At 47.9% G+C, this 20670-nt stretch overlaps 1 protein-coding gene across 5 annotated transcripts in view; it reads right to left on the bottom strand.

Moving 5' to 3' along the window:
* The window catches only part of myt1la (myelin transcription factor 1-like, a), a 73505-nt gene extending 67870 nt beyond the window's left edge, over positions 1 to 5635 (bottom strand). For all 5 annotated transcript variants that reach the window (XM_086142968.1, XM_086142970.1, XM_086142967.1 and 2 more), the window contains exon 1: positions 5353 to 5635. The gene's annotated coding sequence lies outside the window, so the exon portion shown is untranslated. The remainder of the gene's footprint in view (positions 1 to 5352) is intronic.
* Positions 5636 to 20670: the final 15035 nt, after the last annotated feature.

A 20670-nucleotide genomic window follows, 5' to 3' on the forward strand; every position in this document is an offset into this window, starting at 1 on the left:
AAAAGACGAAAATACCGCAAAACTAGCAAGTCGCCGCAGAGGTTTCAATCGGACAACGGCGCTGCTAAGGCACCTCTCGCGGCTGCACAAGATGGATTTAATGTTGAGTTTTTTAATGTGACGCATCAGTCCTTGGACACGCACGGAGCGGCCGGCCACGCCCCCTCCCATCAATCACCTGTCACCCTGCCAGGAGAGAGCACGTGGGCGGGACTCGCTGACTGACAGGTTAGGGGTGGATGTGGTCGGAGGCAGGTTTTAATGACCTGGAACAAGCTGCCGGGGCAGGTCATCAGCAGCGGGAACTCCGGTCATTAATCCTGCTCGATTTAAAAGTGCGCAAGCGTGTGTTCGCGCGTGTTTTTACAAGACCGAGACCTGGAAAATGCAAGAGGATTTCTTTTTTTTTTTTTTTTTGTTTGGTTTGTTTTTTTTCCTTTTCATTTTGTTTTCAATCTCAGTCACAGCAGGAAACCCCCCCCTCAGAGACTTCTGACTAGGAGAAGGTCAAAGGTCGCAGTTAATAAAAAGATTTTGCATGCTTTCATGCTCCGATCAGAGGAAAATAAGAGAGGAAGCGTCCGCTGAAATCGGGAGCGGATCTGCCATTCACAGGAATGTTCTCACACTCAAACAAGTACACGCACACACACGCACACGCACACACACACTCGGAGAGTTTCATAAAAAGACAGAATCTACCTGCGATGATTCATCGGGCATTGAAGTAGTGCTCTGTGTGTGTGTTTGTGTGTGTTTAGGAGTCATTCGTAACTCCCCGAATAGAATTATGGCTTCTTCTGTTCCTGTGTGTGTGTGTGTGCGTGTGTGTGTGTGTGTGTGTTGCAGGCCTCTATTGATCAGAACGAGATAATAAGATTGATATGCATCTGGGCAGCAGCTCAGGTCTTATAAGACTCAGACAGAGTGTTTGCGCGCTTAAGATCGGCGGCGCGTTACGTAAATAAGGCGAGGGGTGAGCTTCAGACCGGCGTCTGAGAGGCTCCACCAGGTTTAAGAACCTCCGCAAACGAGATTTAAACAACCCGGATCGGTTAAAGTGTAGTTCACACGTCAAACTGCAAGAAGAAAATCCATTTCTTCACAAAAGCCCGAACAGAGCGTTCACGTCGTAGCGAAAGATCCGTGTCGGTCGGTTCGTCAACGCTTCCTGACAAAGCAGCTAAGCTAGCAGCTAAGCTAACAGCCTGACAGGTGTTTTTTTTTTTTTCAACTCACCCATGTGTGAACCTCGTAGTTTTTTGATTTCCAAACCAGTCGTTCTGAGAACCGCTCATCCCCTCGGTTGTCACGTTTTATGCATCATCGCTCCGTTTACTCGTTATTACTGTTGGTTGTTGGGCCGCGACTAATGACAATTTCAATAGCCAACTAGTGATCTACTAGTATAACGGCCAGTCGATTCCATTATGAACCGCACAAAAAACAAAACAATGGCTCTAATTTATATTTATCGTCAACTAGTTTTCTTTCCCTTTTACTCCCCCCTTGCTTCTGTTGCGGGGTCACATCGAAGATTCGGGAATAGAAATATATCTCAGTCTGAGCTATTCCTGAGCTATACGGGGATATGTTGTTTAGGGTAGCTTTGCACGCCACGGGATCCACGCCATGACGCCCCTCACGACTAAATTAGCCCGATATTTGTCTCGATACGACCGCAGCTGAAAGCCGGTGATTCCGTGCCGTCCGTCACATCGCGCGGCTCATTGTTGTGAACGTATTATTACAACCCCCGAGGGAATTTCTCTAATTCTGGCAGCCGAGGGTGAAGCGTTTCGAGTTCGTCGATTGAAGGTCAAGGTCGGAGCGACCTCGCATCCGCGTGAGGGCGGCCCCGCGGGGAACGTCCGGAGGGTATTTCACGGTTCCGTCGCCTCGACGGAAACCGACGCCAACAACGGCGAGCCGACGGAAGCGGCGTCCGCTCGTCGATGTCAGAAGACATCAGTTCAACGCTGCCGCTCACACCGGGCTACCGCCAGTCAGAATTTAATATCTGCTGTCACGCGCAGGTTTCGCCGCCGAGACAAGGAGCTTTTATTTTCCTTTTGCGGCCAGGAACCAATCACCTCCTCCGCCTGCTGTCTCCAGAGGAGACGGTTTTGTTTTTTTTTTTTTCCCCGCTCCTTTCATCGCCCCTCAGCCGAGTTCACCTGGTCTGACGGGAGCGCCGAGCGTTTTATTCTGACTCCAAAGCGGCCGACGTCCGGGAGAACGACGGGTCTCCCGGCTCGTTCCGATGTTTTTTTTTTGTGTCAAATCGTACGGCTTTTAGCACGAGAGGCAGAGCTTCGGGAGCGGCTTCAGTAGGTCACCCGGTGTTCCTGCTACTGCAGCAACAGACCAAAAGAAGGACACTCAATTTTTCTTTTAGGTTTTTAAACCGACAATCACGTATTTGTAGCGGCGATATTTTACTTTAGTCGGATTCGGGTTTAAAAAAAAAAAGAGTCGGTCCTGTTTGAGTCCCCTGATTCCCGGCGATACGAGGGCCTTCAACGCTCTTGTTTGGGTGTGCGTGGGAGGGGGAGCGACAGGAAGTGGTGTTTGTTTGTTTTTTTTTATCTCCTCCGCGGCAAGACAAAACTAGCAAATCACTCGGAAAGACGGCGCTCTTTAAGACGTCGGGAGCGGACGTTTACAACGACGTTAAATCACCCCAATTCCGTTTTATTGACCCGCGGGCTCCGACCGCCAGGCAGGTGAAAAACTGATTTACATCCACTCGGCTCGACGCCGCTTCGTTTTGTTTGTTTGTTTGTTTGTTGGTTAGTTGGCAGCGCTAAAAGAGAACGAATCGGTTCTAGCGCGACTGTTTGTTTTTCCTGTACGTAATTGGTTTTCGGTTACAAAGCCCCTGCGGGGAACGTCTTTGGTCCCTCACCGGTCGACTTCTCTCGGTTTTAACGCGAGAACCGGTGCCAGAACATTCAACACGGATTCGTGTTTTGGATTTTTTTTTTTTTTTTTTTTTTTTAATTCTTCAGCGCATTTATTCCCTGCCACGTGATTCGCGCTCGTCGTCGGCGGACGTTCCCAATCGCGATTGAGGACTTTGCGACATCCTGCATTACCGCACAATCGTTTTGCAGTAAAACCCTTTTTGTATTATTTCTCATGTTATTTGCGTAGTTTTGTGTTTCCTTTGCATTATTTTTACTACGATCTCCACGCCCACAATGACGCTACCTTCACTTATTTCGGCAACATTCGAATCCTGGTCACATGATGTAAAAAGTCAGGATGTATCGCTTTTAATTTGCCCCAAAATACCGGATTTACACATTTCAATATGGGGGTAAATAGTCGGTATTGGCATTTTTAAGGAAATATTCTTTTCTCAAGAAGCTCCGAAAAGGAGGTACTGGGAAATATTCGAGTCTCGCCGTGACCCCTTCAGGGCGCCGCTCGTATTTACATTCTTACGGCGAGAGACGCATCGGCTACGACAGAGCGAACCCATCTTCGGTCGCGCCGGAAAGACTTTAAGGGTTTCAGCCCTTAATGAGAAAGAGAAACGAGAAAGAATTGCTCCGAAAAAACAACAACAACAAGAAGTACCGCTGTCAAAACAGACTTCTGCAATGAGCTTCATACTTTCACACACACAACAAAACCCAGGCTGACAGAAATCAGGATGAGGAGCCAGCTAAGGGTGAACACACACACACACACAAACACACACACACACACACACAGCCATGTCATTATTCCTCTTGGATATAACGCCGTGAAACCTGTGACACCGAGCGTCGGTTCTGAGGAACACCTGAAAAACAACCAGGTGCTTTGCAGAGGGTTTTGAGTCCAACGTTCCCTGAACGCCTCGCGGAACAAACCATTGTCGTCGTCCAAAGGTGTGGAGTTATTTTTTGCAAAATGGACTTTTAATAGTATTGCATATTTCTGATTGTACTACTTGAAGTTTAAATGTGAGGAAGTTGTACGTCAACTCTATATATGTTTCTTTTTTTCACCTGTTGCTCCTCTTTTATAACCATCAGTAATGGCTGCACCATCATCATCATCATCATCATCATCATCATCATTATCGTCATCTGGAATAAACCCAAGAATCTAAGAATCAGCTCCATTTTACAATGTTCATCAAATGATCGTACTGTGCAGCAGTCAGAGGGTTATCAATTAAAAAACTATATAAAGCAGGAGGTCAAACAAAAGATGTGCACGTCCATGAACGCCCCCTCATACCTCTGACATCTTTATGACAATAATGATAATAATAACTCCTGTTAATTCAAAAAAAAAATGCAGATTTTTTTTAGGATTGGGAAATGTTTCTTCTGCTTTAGAGTCATTCATAATAATAATCAGAATAATTTACAATTGTTTTCGTCATGGAAACTTTCCTTATGTTTTTCGGTAACACAATGCAATAAACAAGATCGATATTTTTTTTTATTTAACACGAGCGATTTCGTTCCTTGAGAGCTTTTTCTCCTGATTCTGATCAAATATCACCGTTCACAGAGATGCAGAGGCTCGAGTTTTGCATGAAAACTTCCCCAATATTTCACAACAATCATTAATAAGTCATTTATAAACCATGAGCTGCAAAGACGCACAAAGATAGCAGCAAACGGAGCACTTTCTTGTCACATAGAAAAATCTTTTTCTCCTCTTTTGCAAATCAGAGGGAATTTCTTCACCCTTTCAAAAAAAAAGCAAACAAACAAACAACCTGTAAACAACAACAAACGGAAAGGAAAGTGGAAGTGAGGAGGCGCCGCCGGGGTCAAGGCTCCTCTTGGGATTATAATCCAGCCTGACAACCTATTGGGGCTGAGAACAATGAGGGGGGCTCCCACGGCCCCCCGTGGAAACACCGCGGGGACGGAACGGGGAGCATCCGCAGGCGTGATCGCGGCGGAAACGACAGACCGGAAGGGGACATTGTAATAACCATGTAATAACCGTGTAGTAACAACTGTAATAACGGAACCGGGGAATAAACGAGATCTAAAGGTGGCGTGAGGTCAAGTCCAGGCTGACAGCAGCACCCGGGACGACGGACCGGACGTGGGGGAAGAAGAAGAGGAGGAGGAGGAGGAGGAGGAGGAAGAGGGAGGAGGTGGAGGGGAGGAGGGGGTGGGGGGGCACGACCGGAAAACTGCCGGTAAAAGTGGAGCCGCGGACCGTGACGTCCGAGATTAAAAAAAAAAAAAAAAAAAAAAAAAACACGACACGCCGCGTGAAACACATGACGCAGACGCGGAAAACACCGGGATCGTGTGCAAGCGCAAAAAAAAAAGAAACAAACAAACAAAAACAAGAAAAAAAAAAAAAAAAAAAAAAAAGGGAACGTACTGGGAAACAGCGACGACGGATGAAGAGTCCTCTTCCTCTTCCTCCTCTTCCTCTCCGCTCGGAAAGTCTGCAGCCTCCGCCGCTCCTTCCGCTCCAGGTCTCTCTGCTTCCACTCTCTCTCTCTCTCTCTCTCTCTTTTGTCGCTGTGATTATGTGGCCATGCCTTCAGTGATGGAGGGAGGAGGGAGGATGGAGGAGGAGGAGGATGGAGGGAGGAGGGAGACCCAGACAGACAGAGAGAGGAGGGAGGAGGAGGAGGATGATGATAATGATGATGAAGATGGCGGAGGGAGAATCAGACACTGCAGCAGCAGCAGCAGCAGGAGGAGGAGAGAGGAAGAAGAGGAAGAAGGAGAAGAAGAGCGCTTTACCTCCCTCTCTCTCTCTCTCTCTCTCTCTCTCTCTTTCTCTCTCTCTTTTTCCTCGTCTTCCTCTTTTTCCTTGTTTCACGGGAGCGCGCACGCAAAATCGTGCAACGCTCTTGGTGATGGTGGATGGATGGAGGGGGGGGCTTTGCTGCCCTCCCTCCCCCTTTACCAATGAATTAATTCCAAGCATGTACACAGTGTGTGCATGTGTGTGTGTGTGTGTGTGCATGTGTGTGTGTTTACACATCCGCAATGTGGGGGGACTCGCCTCCCTTTCGGGGACAAAGAACGTCGCCTCTTGGCAGATGAGTCAGTTTCAAGGGAGGAGTGTGAAGTTTGCCGTGTCCTCTGACTTGATGTCAGACACACACACACACGCACACACTCACACACACATACACAAGGTGGAGAAAAAAAAATGGGGGTGTCTAAACATGGAAAAGATAGCGGCGCCATCCAGGAGACCGTCCTCCTCTGACGGGGGACGACCCATCAGGCGTGACTCAACTGCAGACGTTCCTCATTTAGATCTGGGTCAGAGGTGTGTGTGTGTGTGTGTGTGTGTGTTCGTGTGTGTGTGTGTGTGTGTGTCAGTGGGATCCTTTTGGTTTTTTTTTTTTATTGTTTTTTTTTTTTTTGATGCCGAACCCAGAAAAGGTCTTCACACACCGGAAGGGACTGATGGGAAAACCCGCCGGCAGTCCCCCCCCCCCCCCCCCCCCCCCCGCCACCCGTCTCGCCCACCGGTCGCTGTGACAACCTGAACGCTCGGCGGTTTATGCGTTCCCGCCCGATCCCCCCAACCTCCCCAACACACGCCCGGGTTCTCCTTCGGCCGAAACGCCTGGGTTAACCCGCTCATTATTTCGGTTGAAAAAAATAAATAAATATATAATAAATAAATAAAAATCGCCCGTTGTCATGGCAACTGGTGACAACCGTCACCGGTTTAGAGGACAGCTTTGTGGCATCAAGGATAAGAAATAGGATTCCTTTGTTTGTTCGCTCGAACCTCGCTAATAACGATTGATTAGCCGTTCCCCCGCGGCCGCTAACGTTAGCTATGCTAATTTGGGTCGCCCCGAGTCTGACCTCTGACCTCTGAGCCTTCCTTAGTGGCATTATTATTGCCTCGCGTTTCCAAGAAGTGTTTTCTTCGGGATCTGGACCTGCGGAAGCTCCTCCAGATTTTTCGAGATTTGAAACGGGGAAGCGGGATCTTATCTCCCGACTCGCCTTCGCGGTCTCAATGTTTTCCGGCGTTATTTGTTTGACACGTTCGTCACCACCAGCTCAGGCCGAGGGGACGATTCCTTCAGATTCGATGTTTGATGCCGGTCCGTCACCTCCGCCTGACAGCTTCCAACCCGCATCAACACGCGCGTGTGTGTGTGTGTGTGAGACGTCAATACAATTAATTCACGCGCGAACTCACCGGGAAGGCTCAAACGTCGAGCCGACGGGTTCGAAAAAAGCTTATTTTCGTTCCCGCCGACGACGGCTTCTATCAGACGTGTCATCGGTCCGGGATTAACGCAAGCTGTCGAGGCTCGGGTGACGGGACCCGATCCCACCCTCCCCTTTCAGACGTGCCGGATTTACTGCTGAGAAAAGAAAAAAAAAAAAAAAAAAAAAAAAGCTTGGCGGCTGTGTTTTATTTTTTTTTTTCCCAACTGGCAAAAATAAAGATTTAAAAATGCAGGTTTTTAAAAAAAAAAAAAAAAAAAAAAAAAAAACGGTTCACCGGCCAAGCCAATCAGGTTCCACCGTTTCCTCCCAGCGGGGGGTTGCGGGGGACCACATTTGGCCTGACAGTGAACACAACACCAGCCACATGCAGCCGCGGCTGCCAAACATCCATCAGCTGATAAGAGCGGATGGAGCCGCCGTGTCAGGAAAGTGAATTCAAGTGATTGAATCTTTTTTTTTGTGTGTGTGTTTTGTTTTGTTTTTTTTTAAACGTCCAGCAGAATTCGACGGCGAAGCTGATGGCCCGATCCCCCCCCCGCCTTCGACGACAGACACTCCTCCCTTACAGGAAATTAATTTTTTTTTTTTTCTTTTTTTTTTTGCTATCCACGCTGCACCTCTCCGCGCGCACAGTAGCAAAAAAAAAAACAAAGCCCGTTTATGTAACGTGACATTTTATGCTTACCGGAAAAACCTGCAACGGGGGCTGGTGGAAAGTCCCGGTAGAAAATTAGCAGAACCGCTTCAAACACATTTTCAGACGTGATCTCTGACCGTAAATGTGAATATTCTGTTTTTTTTTTGTTTTGTTTTTTTTTTCCAAATGGTCTTCTCGCAGTCTCTGCAGGCGCGTCAAGTGCCCGGGTTCTCTGAGGGGGAGGCGAAACAAAAACAGAAGCGCCGGGATTTGAGAGGATTTTTTTACCGTAACAAAGTTGAGACGATAACTACGTCCCGAACGACTCCCGGTGCTCTGAACGGATCGCCACGGAAACCGCACCGGAGACCGGCTTCCCTTCAGCTCTCGCCATGGCTCTCACAGAAGTCATACGATTTAGATGCTTGGTGATAGTTGGAACTCACGAGGCCGGCCCATTACTACATACTTCTTGCCGACTGCGCGGTGTCATTTTTAAAAAAACAATTTTGGTCCCCGATCAGCAGAAACCGCTTTCTGACAGCAAAAGCTGAAGAACTGTCCCTTCCAGGAAGTACCCTCATCCTGGGGGTGCCTTTCACCCAGGAAGGGAGGGACCGCCGCGATGCAAGTACCGTCATCGTGACACTCCAAACCAATCATCAAGAAGAGGAGGAAGTCGACACGGAGACAACATGTAGAGCGAAGTTCCCGCAGCATACGTGTTCTACATAGCAGGAATAATAACAATGAACTATCAGACGCTTTGAAGCTTCACCGTTAGCTAACTCCATATTAGCTCAAAATGGTGATGTTCCGCTGCGAGCCCTGGAAACACGATCTGTGGCGTAGCGGGCAGAAGAGCTCGGACCTCTCGGTCGGTCCAGCTATGACTGAAAACGTCCCCGCTCAGTCCTGTATAAGTTATTTGGATAAAGGCGAGGCTTACGAGTTCTAGCAATAACCAAGCACCGGCATCATATGAGATCCTACGGAGCCATAAAGAAGACCCTGCCAGGAGCTGGAGCAGAAATGTGTTACGAATTTGCTGTCGGACCCTTGCAGAAACACAAGACCTCGCATCTGAACAGGGGTACGGTTGAAAGAATTGTCTTGGTATGGGTTGATAGTACGATGCTGAAGTCAGCGTGGAGAAAGCACTGGTTCCGGAAGCAGTCGAAACGAACGATAACGGCGGCGCGGCTTTCGTCAGAGGGTCTTTGGTCTCCGGACTCCGAATCTGTGGACGGGACTCCGGACTCTGATCCGACCAAAAAGCGTAGTGGTGTCTCCTGCTCTGCTGCTCTGCCGGTAAGGATACATCGAGGCGCATGGAATGAGTGAGGTTACCTAAGGAGTGACCCGGCAACCGGCAAAACTGAAGCTCCAGCTTCGAAGTCCTCGCTGATCGCCGTTAATTCCTTGCGTTAGGGGACCGAACCCTGCCGAGCCCTCGCAGAAATCATCCCGAGACCTGAGGTTCGTGGTTCCTCGTTCCTCTGCTGTCCGAGTGCGGAGAAACGGCGTAGTTCCCGAGAAGGTTTTAGGAGGCGCCAAAAAAGTTCCTGTGAAAGGGGCGAAAATGGGCAGAACCAGAGAAAACGGACCCGCGAAGAGGTCAGAGCTTTTCTGTGCTGCCGCATAGGGTTTCAAGGGCTCACCGAACGTAAACATCCATCCATTATCTAGCACTCATCCTGCACTCAGGGTCGCTAGGATGCTATAGCCTATCCCGGCTGCTGTTGGGCGAGAGGCGGGATTCACCCTGGATCGATCACAGGGTCACATATAGAAACGTACAACCGTTCGCTCTCGCATTCACATATATGGGCGATTTTCCAATTTTGGAATACAAACATACTCGCCAAGATAAGTACAGAGTTAGCAAATGGCGGGGTTTCTCCCTACCGCGGCGCCCGCGACAACGGACGGCTAAAAGGTTCCCCTCAGGGAGGAGGGTAGTTCCCGGGGCGAAATTTCAAGCCGGACATTTCTTGGAACATTTTGGTCCGAAAGCGTCTTCTTCCGCCCAAACCCCGGTGAGCGGGAGTCAGGAGGGAGTCGCCGCCTTGGGAGCACCGTGTCCAGCACTCTTGCAGGAATTAAAAACCGCGTACAACACGACACCGCCGCTCTTTGTGACGTGAACTGAACAGGGCTGATCAATATGCAATGTTTTTTTTTTTTCACGCTGGCCCGAGGTCCTCCCGCCCACAAAACACCTGTAAAGAATCAATACAGGATTCGCCTTTGTGGTCACGTGGGCGCATTTGTCCCGTTTCCACGGGAGTTCCTCTGCGGCGCATATTCAACACGTTCCGTATAAAGGTTTCAGGAGCGCGTGGAGAAAGCTCTTGCTGAGAGCGTCCCAGCCAGAGCGCCGCTTCCTCAGCCTGATGGGAGCAGCATGAAAAATGGCTGAGAGGGTGACGGGGATCGTGTGCAGCGCTACGTGATCTGCCTGCGATGGCGCCGCCGCTCAGGTCTGGGAGGTTAGGGGTGGGGAGGCCGATGATCTCGGAGGCGTTGTGAGTCATACATAAGAATTCATTCTTGGCTGGGGGAACGGTGAAGGAAAGGGGAAGCGGATAGGGGGAGCGGTGCGGGAGAAAGGGATGGATAAGGCTTTTGGAGAGGAGGAGCAGAAGGCGGGGGCTCGCGGAGGCAGACTGATAGCGAATCTCCGGTGGCGTTGTCGTAATGGATGTGAGCGGCACCTGACCGGCGGTTCATTTTCATAAAGTCGCCTGTTTAAACTCCACAAAGCTGAGAGTTAAATATCACCAGCCGCGGATTCTTATCTCCGCCCGCCGCCTCACTTTTATGCACATTTTAGAATTTCCACATGAAACAAGAGCCCGGAACGCCGGAACATTACGGCGCCCGGAAAATAGCGTACGATCGACCGTGCAAGGCAACGGCGGAAGCGCACGGGAGACGGGACAAAGAACAGAATAACACGAGTTGACGATGTGGGAATAAATGGAAAAACAAAATCGGGAAGTAAACAACGGAAATGCTGTCAAAATAGCCGGCGGATCAAATCGCATCGTCTGCGATGAGCGGTCGAGCTCACCGCTAGCCTGCTAGCATCTGTCAACGATGTAATGCTAACGCTAGCATAAGGAGATGTAAGCGCGCCTTTCACACGCAAGACCTTCACCTGTGAAACGTCGTTTTCGTTTGCCGACGGACCAAATCGCATTGCCTGCAATGAGCGGTCGAGCTCACCGCTAGCCTGCTAGCATCTGTCAACGATGTAATGCTAACGCTAGCATAAGGAGATGTAAGCGCGCCTTTCACACGCAAGACCTTCACCTGTGAAACGTCGTTTTCGTTTGCCGACGGACCAAAAGCGCATTGCCTGCAATGAGCGGTCGAGCTCACCGCTAGCCTGCTAGCATCTGTCAACGATGTAATGCTAACGCTAGCATAAGGAGATGTAAGCGCGCCTTTCACACGCAAGACCTTCACCTGTGAAACGTCGTTTTCGTTTGCCGACGGGCCAAATTGCATTGCCTGCAATGAGCGGTCGAGCTCACCGCTAGCCTGCTAGCATCTGTCAACGATGTAATGCTAACGCTAGCATAAGGAGATGTAAGCGCGCCTTTCACACGCAAGACCTTCACCTGTGAAACGTCGTTTTCGTTTGCCGACGGACCAAATCGCATTGCCTGCAATGAGCGGTCGAGCTCACCGCTAGCCTGCTAGCATCTGTCAACGATACAATGCTAACGCTAGCATAAGGAGATGTAAGCGCGCAGTTGTCGCCTTTCTCGCATTCATTCCTAAAGATGGTTTACGGGATTTGTAGTTCCTTCCTTCACCTGTGAAACGTCGTTTTCGAGCGAAAGCGATTCGTTTGTCCGGCTCCACACCCTTTATATCATTTCTGAATATGTCTTTGGGAAAGAATCAAGGGGAAATTTATTTCTGGAACCAGAGGTGGGAAGAAAAAAAAAAAAAAAAAAAAAAAAACCCGGTGGTCACTTCGACTTTCACCTCTGAATTTTTTTTTTTTTCTCTGTAATTCATGATAATTCACGCGCTCACGATTCCGTCCGCCTAAATGCACGTTCGTTTGGTCAGCCTGGCGCTTTCCCCTGGTATTTACCCCTCGATTTTCCATCCTGGCCTCAGAACCGCCCCTCCATTGATCCACCCTCCGTCTCCGTCCTCGTCATCCTCTCTGAAACCCCGGCGTCCCTCCGTCTCTGACGGCAGCCGGAGTGAGCTGAGGACACGGAGACAGAGAGAGAGAGAAAGCGAGGTAGAGCCGGCTCCGTTTGAACAGGCTGACCTAGTTAGACTCTCCCTTCAATAAAACATTGAGACTGAGAGCAGAGCCGCACAGGTCTCTCCCTCTCCCTCCATCCCTCCATCTCTCCTTCCCTTGCAATCGCTCCATCTCTCTCTCTCTCTCTCTCTCCCTTGTTCAACCTCTTACTCGCTCTCTCTTTCTCTCTGACTCACTGTCTCCACCTCCCTCTCTGTCTGTCTCTCTCTCCATCTCCGAGTCCCTCCTTTGCACTCTCTCTCTCTCTCTCTCTCTCTCTTTTGCTCTCTGACTCACTCTCTCTTTCTCACCACCTCTCTCTCTTTTGCTCTCTCCCTGATTCACCCTCTCTCTCTCTCTCCGACCTCACTCTTTCTCCACCCCTCTCTCCATCCCTCTGACACACTCTCTTTCCATCACTCTCTCTCTCTTTCGCTCTCTGACTCAGTCTCCCTCTCTCTTTTTTTTGCTCTTTCCCTCCCGCTCCATCCCTCTCTCCACATCTCCCCGATCCTCCGAATCTCTCTCCGTCTCCGACTCTCTCTGTCTTTCGCTCTTACCGACTCCCTCTTTCTCTCTGTCTTTTCTCACCATCTCTCTCTCTCCATCCCGGCTCTTTTTCTCCACCCCTCCCTTTCTCTCTCCCTGACTCGCCCTTTCCTCATGAAGAATGAGGAGAGCGATGGAGAGACCATCTCTCCAACACACTCTTTCACCACCTTTCTCTCTGTCTCCTTCCATCGCTTCCTCTTTCCATCTCTCTCTCTCTCCCTGACTCATTTTCACCATCCTTCTCTTTCTCTCTCCATCTCGCTGAATCTCTCTTTCTGTCTCTCCATCGCCGTTTCCCATCAGTCTTTGTCATTTAGCAAAAAAAGCTAATCGGCTGACCGAGACCGAAACACCTTGACGAAACAGAAACGGGCCTTGTTTATTTTATTTATTTTGCAAACTAGCGCCGGGTTTCACTTCAAGCTAGCTCAAGCTCCTGTGTTCTAGGTTTAAACACAAAAAAAAAAAAAAAAAAACGGCGACGCCATTAACCCGATCGCTACGAAAGTAAAAGAAGCGGGGGAAAAAAAAAAAAAGGAAATTCCGATAACGGATTTAGGGGTGACATTTGTTTGCATTTCGCGATGTGATGGAGGTTTGCAGTCAGAGAGGCCGAGGATATCCCGGGAGACGGTTGCCTTGTACAAATGTCGATGTATGAGGCGCAAAAGTACACAGAAAAAAAAAGAAAAGATTAATTTTTGCAAGATCTCGCAAAAGTTTTGCGAGATTCACAAAGTTTTTGGTTTTTTTTTCACCCTTCAAAATTTTTTCCCCCTCACGTCCCCTCAGGAACATGGGCACAGGATACAAAAGAAAAGGAAAAATCTCTTGTTTTTTTTTTTTTCATTTTTTTTTGGAATGAAAACTAGCATTTGGATGTGTTGTGTTATACTTGCTGTTTTATTTAAAAAAAAAAAAAAGTCAAAACCCACTTCTCAAAGAGGTGATAGTGGAAATGTACTAATAGTGGACGTGCACTAATGGTGAATTTCAAGTCATTATAATCCAGCATAAATTATTTCAAGCATTCTCCTGAAAGTTGTTTGTATTTTTTTTTTGTTTGTTTTTTTTATGACAGAACATAAAACAACAATGTGTAACGGAACAGAAAAGTTATCACATGTACAATATAAATGTAGAATAAAATTTATGACTGGACTTTTTTCAACTTCTTTTGTTAATTAACCCCCTTTAATCACTTTTTTAAAAACTAAAGGATTGGTTGTACGGTATACCCTTGTTTTTCGCGGGGGTTACGTTCCAAAAAGAGCCCGTGTGTTAGAAACCTTTATTTTTTTTTTACAATTATTATACAATTAAATACTCTATTATAAATTGCTGCTGTCGTCCTTATGTTTTTTTCTTCCTTCTTTACGGAACGAACGGAAGATTCATTAATTCCGTAATGCCGACCTACAGCTGCATAGCTTTTACCTCCCCTTAGCATGTCCAGAAATTTAACTTTATCTGCGATAGATAGCATCTTCCGCTGCCTTTTGGGCCCTGCCGCAGGTGCTTTTGTCGGTCCAGAGCTTTTTGTTAACATTATGGGTTTTAGAGAAACTCGAAATTGCAAGAGAATTTGCACGTACGTCATGTAAATTTGGCAAGCTGTTTTACGTACGTGTACATATTAAACTGCAACGTTATTGACGCACAGGTAGAGAAGAAGCGGAGTGACTTTTTAGCCAATCAGAATGCAGAACACAATGCACGATGCAAATCCGTGAAGTAGCGAAACCGTGAAAAGTAAACCGCGTTATAGCGAGGGATCACTGTATTCATGTCATGATGTCGCCGGTGTGAGTGGTCACATGACCAGGCCTAATTACATCCTGCCTGTGTCGCTGGAAGGACGCGACTTGGAAATATTTGGTACATACATACCTAGATTTATATTTTTTAACAGGTCTTTTACTGACCTAATAAAAATTACATGCCTGCATGCATATTTCGATCAACTTAAGCACGGCAATATTTGTCACTCCTGGCATGACACATTAGCCCAGGGGTGTCAAACTCAAGGCCCGTGGGCCGGATTAGGACCGTGAACAGATTTAATCCGGCTCGCAAAGCTAAAAAAAAAGACAGATTTGAGGAATGAATCGAACAATAGGTACGTAACAGGAGTTCATATGTCATGATTCCTCCTTGTTGCCCCTGAGCTAAAATGAGTTGGACACCCCTGCATTAGCCTGTTCCGCACTGCAAGGAAGTCGGACGTTCTCCTTGACCCATTCTTGCCCCGACTCTGAGACGGGCTCTTTCTTATCCCGGTTCTACAGGAACTCATACGACATAGGCGCTTGGGGATCGGTGGAACGCATAAACAACGCCCATTACCGGATACCTCTTGCTGACTGGATGCTATCACGGTCACCGGTCAGCTGTTTTCTCGTGACAAAATGGACAAGAAATAGACCGACGAAGCGGTTCGAGCTCTTCTGGCCAGAGCAACAGCGGAAAGTCAACATTTTCGCCGAAATAAATGGAGTTACCTACCGGAAAAAAATAAAAAAACGTCAATCCACTTGATAATCAGCGGTTATAATTTCTGCTGACCATGAATGCTGCGGTAACTTCCTTCTTCTTGTTGTCAAAATTGTAGTGGTTTGTCTTCAAACGTGGCACTTGAAGTAGGCATGACTTGTATCCCTTCCGTGGTCCCTTTCTGCCCGTGGGAATGCAAAAATAAAAGGTTTCCCCTGAGGAGGAGAGTTCCGGGACGAAAAATAGAGTCGGACGGTTCTAAGAACCGTGTTCTTGAGACTTCTCTGTCCGAAAGCGGCTGCAGCCGAATGTTACGCTAGGTGGCAAAGACGGCAAAGCAGCTTATCAGGGGCAAACCGATCCGGCTTGGGTATAAGTTGCGGAGCCTCTTTCCATTCGCAGGGTTTTACGTGTAGCTCTATTATGGGATCCGCACATCTGTGCCTGAAGCTGGCTTAGGACGGGGCCCAAGTGTAGTCCTTGGGCTGGCTGAACAAGCAGAAGTTCCTCCAGGAGGCACATTTGTGCACGATAACCTTTTTCAGCCTCACTTAGCCTCATTGATGGTTTGCGGGTTGCGGGTCCCCCGGCACACCGAGAGGGTGCCGTCTCCGTCCCATATCTTTTTACAGGTGTGAAAGCACTGCGGTCTTTAAAAAGGGGAGGGGGTTACCGGTACGATGGAAGGATAACAGCTTCCAGCGTGGCGCCCAATGTGAGAAAAAGTCAAAGTGCTCTACTTGCCGGTAAAGCAGGCGAGCCTCGAACCGGAAGGTCGGCGGTTCCATTCCCGGCTCCGCCTGTCCGCTTGCTAAAGCGTGCCTTGGGCAAGACTCCAAGTTTGCTTCCGACGGTCTGGTCGGCGCCTCGCATGGCTGCTCTGCCGCCGTCGGTTGGCGAGTATGCGTGTGAATGCTTTCTACCGTAAAAGCGCTTTGAAACCGGCAGGTGTGAAAGAGCTCCATCAGTGGAGAACGTTTACGGCCAAAAAAATGTGTCATGTGTCAAGATATGGATCGGCAATCGGGTCAAAAAAGAGGTGGTGAACAGTTGGCTGTTCTTCAGAGGTATTGTCGCAGGGACGGTGGCCTTTCTGTGGGTTTTAGAAAACGACCTATCGGCCCAGACAGAAGATAACCTGAGCTCCCTCCGGTATGATTGCCACGGTAACTTAATGTCCATTAATTCTGAACACACTTGTAACCACGCTCTTTTCTGATCTGTTAGTCACAGTTTGATTGCATTTTTACTAACAAACCCAATATGGAACGAAAGAACTCACACATCTCATGTGTTAGGGAGGTCTAAGGAGAGAAATTCATGCAACTATTTGGCAGGGAAAAATTTGGGATTGTAGAGGTTAACTTCTTCTTCTTCTTCTTCTTCTTCTTCTATTTTCCTTTCGGCTGCTCCCTTCAGGGGTCGCCACAGAGAGTCATCCGCCTCCACCCAACCCTGTTCTCTTAAAACAACTAACTTTACATCCCCTTTCACTCCATCCATAAATCTCCTCTTGGGTCTGCCTCTGGGCCTCCTGTCTGGTAGTTCCAACCTCGGCATCCTTCGACCAAAATCTTCACCGTCCCTGCTCTGTACATGTCCGAACCATTTCAGCCTGACTTGATGGACTCATTCCCGACCCTGTCCATCCTCCTCACTCTCAAAGGAACCTCAAGATCTTCATCACCACTGACTTGTACACCTTTCCTTTCATTCTTGCAGATACCGTTATCGCACATGACACTTTTTTCCACTTGCTCCAACCTGCTTGAACGCATATCTTCACCTCTTTTCTACACTCTCCATTGCTCTGGACTGTTGACCCTAAGTACTTAAAATCCTCCACCTTCTTTATCTCCACTCCCGGTAGCTTCGCCGTTCCACTTGGGTCGCTCTCATTCACACACGGGTGTTCAGCCTTGCTGCGGCTGATCTTCATCCCTCTCCTTTCCAGGGCATACCTGCACCTCTTGAGAGTTGCCTCCACCTGCTCCCTGCTCTCGCTACAGAGCACAATGTCATCTGCAAACATCATGGTCCGGGGAGATTCCTGTCTAACCTCATCTGTCGGCCTGTCCATCACCGTTGGAAACCAGCAGGGGTTCAGCGCTGATCCCAAATGTAGTCCAACCTCCACCTTAAAGAGCCCCTCTGTCATCCCTACAGTCGTCATACATGTCCTGCACCTCTCGAGCATAATTCTGGAAAAAAAAAAAGATGTGTCAGACTGTTTCTCAGCAGTAACTATATAATTCAGTTATATTTGATGTTTTGTTGTGACTATTTCTTTTTTGAATAAAAATTAAAAAAATCAAAATCCCTCAGGATCAAACCCGCGGCACATAGCGACACCAGTGCAGACACGAGCCGTTGACCTTGATGTCCTCCTCCGGCGGGGCGGCTGCAGTGTTTCTCCTCACATAACTCACAATAAAAATAAAAAAATAAATAAAAAAAATGAAAAAAAATGTTAAAAAAAAAAAAAAAAGCAGACATCTTTTACAGTTCACAGTGATCGATTACAGATTGTGCGAAGCCTCTGCAGGTAGTTTCATCCGACACACACCTTCACACCGATCAGAGCTGGTTAATCAGATTTCTGCCTCTCCTACCTGTTAGAATCCAGACCAACAGACACGCCGTCGACTTCTCCGGCTGGAACCCCCCCCTCCCCACACACACACACACACACACACACACACACACGCACACACACACAGACACGCACGCACGCACACACCGCACCCCCCGCCTCTCTCTGCCTCTGTATAGGTCTGCAGTGTGTAGGTGTGCAGCAGTGTGTAATAGGTTTTTCAGTGCAGCTCTGCAGCCCGAAGCCTCCGCCGGGCTCGGTGGGAGAAAGTCAATTACAGCAGGGCTGAGCCTGGCCTGCGGGGGGGCGTATGGGAGGGAGATAAGAACGTAAAGATGGCTGGTGCCGAACGCTCCCCCGGCTGCATGCATGGGCGGCAAGCGCTGCACTTTGCCCTCCGCAGCTCTCCAGACTGAGCCGGAGAACTGCGGCACAGACTCCGGAGATGACGATGGTGTGTGTGTGTGTTTTAATTTACAAGTTAGTTGTTAATGTTTGCTTTAACCCTTCGACCTCCCGTCTGCTCGCAGAGTCACGACCGCCACCGCCCGGCCCGCGCTCGCGTGTCATCGAGTCGCGGGACCGGGCCGGGTGGATAAATATTCAACGCGATAAGGAAGGAGGATGATCTTACCACGCGGCGTTAGGGTTCCGCGGCACTGCGGCGCGCTGTTTCATTATTGAGGAGGTGTGTATGTCGAGCCTGGGCGCAGGTCAGGCCGGAGGCCGTGAAGGCTGCGTTCTTACACTGTTACAAACAGCGGCGATTTAACGCAGAAGAACATATCAGCTTTGAGGACGGAGGCTGGAAATTGAATTCATAGTCAAGTTTACTGCATTTTTAAGAGCTACTTAATCCGACGTGGCACTTGCCCAAAGGGTAGGGCGCCCCCTGTCGGCGCAAATGTTTACATCCGGTTCCCTGAAAGCATTTCGCTTGATTATAAAATGCTTAAAAACGCGCGTCTGGAACCGCCACGCCGACTATCTTCGTTCGTCCTTCAAGGATGTTTATGCTTCCTCCCCTCCATCATCATCACCTACAGCAGGCTCCGTGTCAAAGCGGCGCGCCGTGTTTTATTTTTCCGCTCGGTATTCCGGATCAGGTCCGCGGCCAAGCCTCTCCGTCTTGTTCACCCGACGGGACATAAATCTTCCGCCTCGGCCCTCTGACGAGCGGAGCGGTCGGTGTCGACGGTTGGAGGGTGCCGATGATGACATTCAGGAGATTTAACTCTTTCCGCAGCCGCCGAGTGAGCCGTGTTTACCGGCCTTTCATCCAAACATTTCGATTGATGGGCTTTTTTGGGAATAATTAAAAATGCGTGCGCAGTGGAGAGCGCTTCCGCTTCCCAGCGAGACGGTCGATCCCGACGGGGGGCCTTTCTATGGGGAGTCTCCACGTTTCCTCCGGGTTCTCCTGATTCCTCTGCAGGAGGTTGATTGGAGCCTCTGAACTGCCCAGACATATGAATGACAGGGTGAACATATATGATGCCTGAATGAGAGAGTGACGGTTTGGATATATAGGAACAGGGGAATAAGTGTGTGACTGTGTGTCTCCTATGGTGTGTGAATGAAAGAGTGAGTGGTTACATATGACATGTGAATGAGAACGTGAATGTTGGTATGTTTCCTATGGCGTGTGAATGGTTATACATCTTTCTATGCCGTGTAAATGACAGGATGTCATAAGGGATTTTTGACATACAGAATGTATGACAAAAATCCTGGATTCATTACAAATTACAAATTACAAATCAACTGAAATATTGCAAGCCTTTTAAAATTTTGATATTGCTGATTATGGCTAACATATTAAGAAAACTCATAAATCCTATCTCAAAATATTAGAATATCATGAAAGTCATTTTTATTTTTTTCATTGCATTACAGAAGATGAAGAACTTTATCACAATATTCTAATTTTCTGAGACAGTATATAAGAACAGGGGAATGAGTGAGTGACTGTTGATATGTCTGTACATGTGAATGAGAGGATGAATGTTATACATCTTTCTATGTAAATGAGAGGATGAATGTTTGTGCACAGGACTGACTCAGAATATTTGAATATTGTTATAAAGTTCTTTATCATCTGTAATGCAATTAAAAAAAAACAAAAATACTTTTTCAAGATATTCTAATTTTTTGAGATAGGATTTTTGAGTTTTCTTAAGATGCAAGCCATCATCAGCAATATTTAAATCATAAAAGGCTCGCAATATTTCAGTTGATTTGCAATGAATCCAGAATGTATGACATTTTTGTTTTTGTACTTGCATTACAGAAGATAAAGAACTTTATCACAATATTCAAATATTCTGAGACAGTATATATGAACAGGGGAATGAGTGAGTGGCTGATGATATGTCTGTACATGTGAATGTCTCTATGATTCGTGAATGAGAGAGTGAATATTATATAGGATGTGTAAATGAGAGAATGAATTGAATTGAATTCATGACGTGTGTGACTTTGGCATGCGAATGAGAGGGCGAATGATTGTTTGTCTATAAATGAGTGATGTTTCTCTACATGTAAATGTCGGTACATCTCCTATGGTGTGTGAATGACAGGATGAACGGTTGTACGTCCTTCTATGGCTCGCAAATGAGAGAGTGAACGCTTCTCTATGTATGAACAGGGGAATAAGAGAGTGGCTGTTGGTGTGTCTCAATGCGTGAATGAGACGGTGAATGATGTGTGCCTAAATGACAAGTGAATGAAAGAGTGAACGGTTGAATGTCTCCATATGACGTGCGAATGAGAGGGTGAATGTCTGTATGTCTCTTTTAGTGTCCCTGCAATCGGCTCTCGCCCAGTGGCGGCTTGTATCATGCATCCCCTGCAACCCAGCCTAATGCTAGGCTTTTAGCATCACGCTAACCATCCTACCATATTTTCGCTAAGTATTTTTTTTTCCTCT

This window comes from Fistularia commersonii, chromosome 36, assembly GCF_037954325.1.
Source record: "Fistularia commersonii isolate RoL2024-O1a breed Wild chromosome 36, RoL_Fcom_v1.0, whole genome shotgun sequence".
Lineage (NCBI taxonomy): Eukaryota > Metazoa > Chordata > Actinopteri > Syngnathiformes > Fistulariidae > Fistularia > Fistularia commersonii.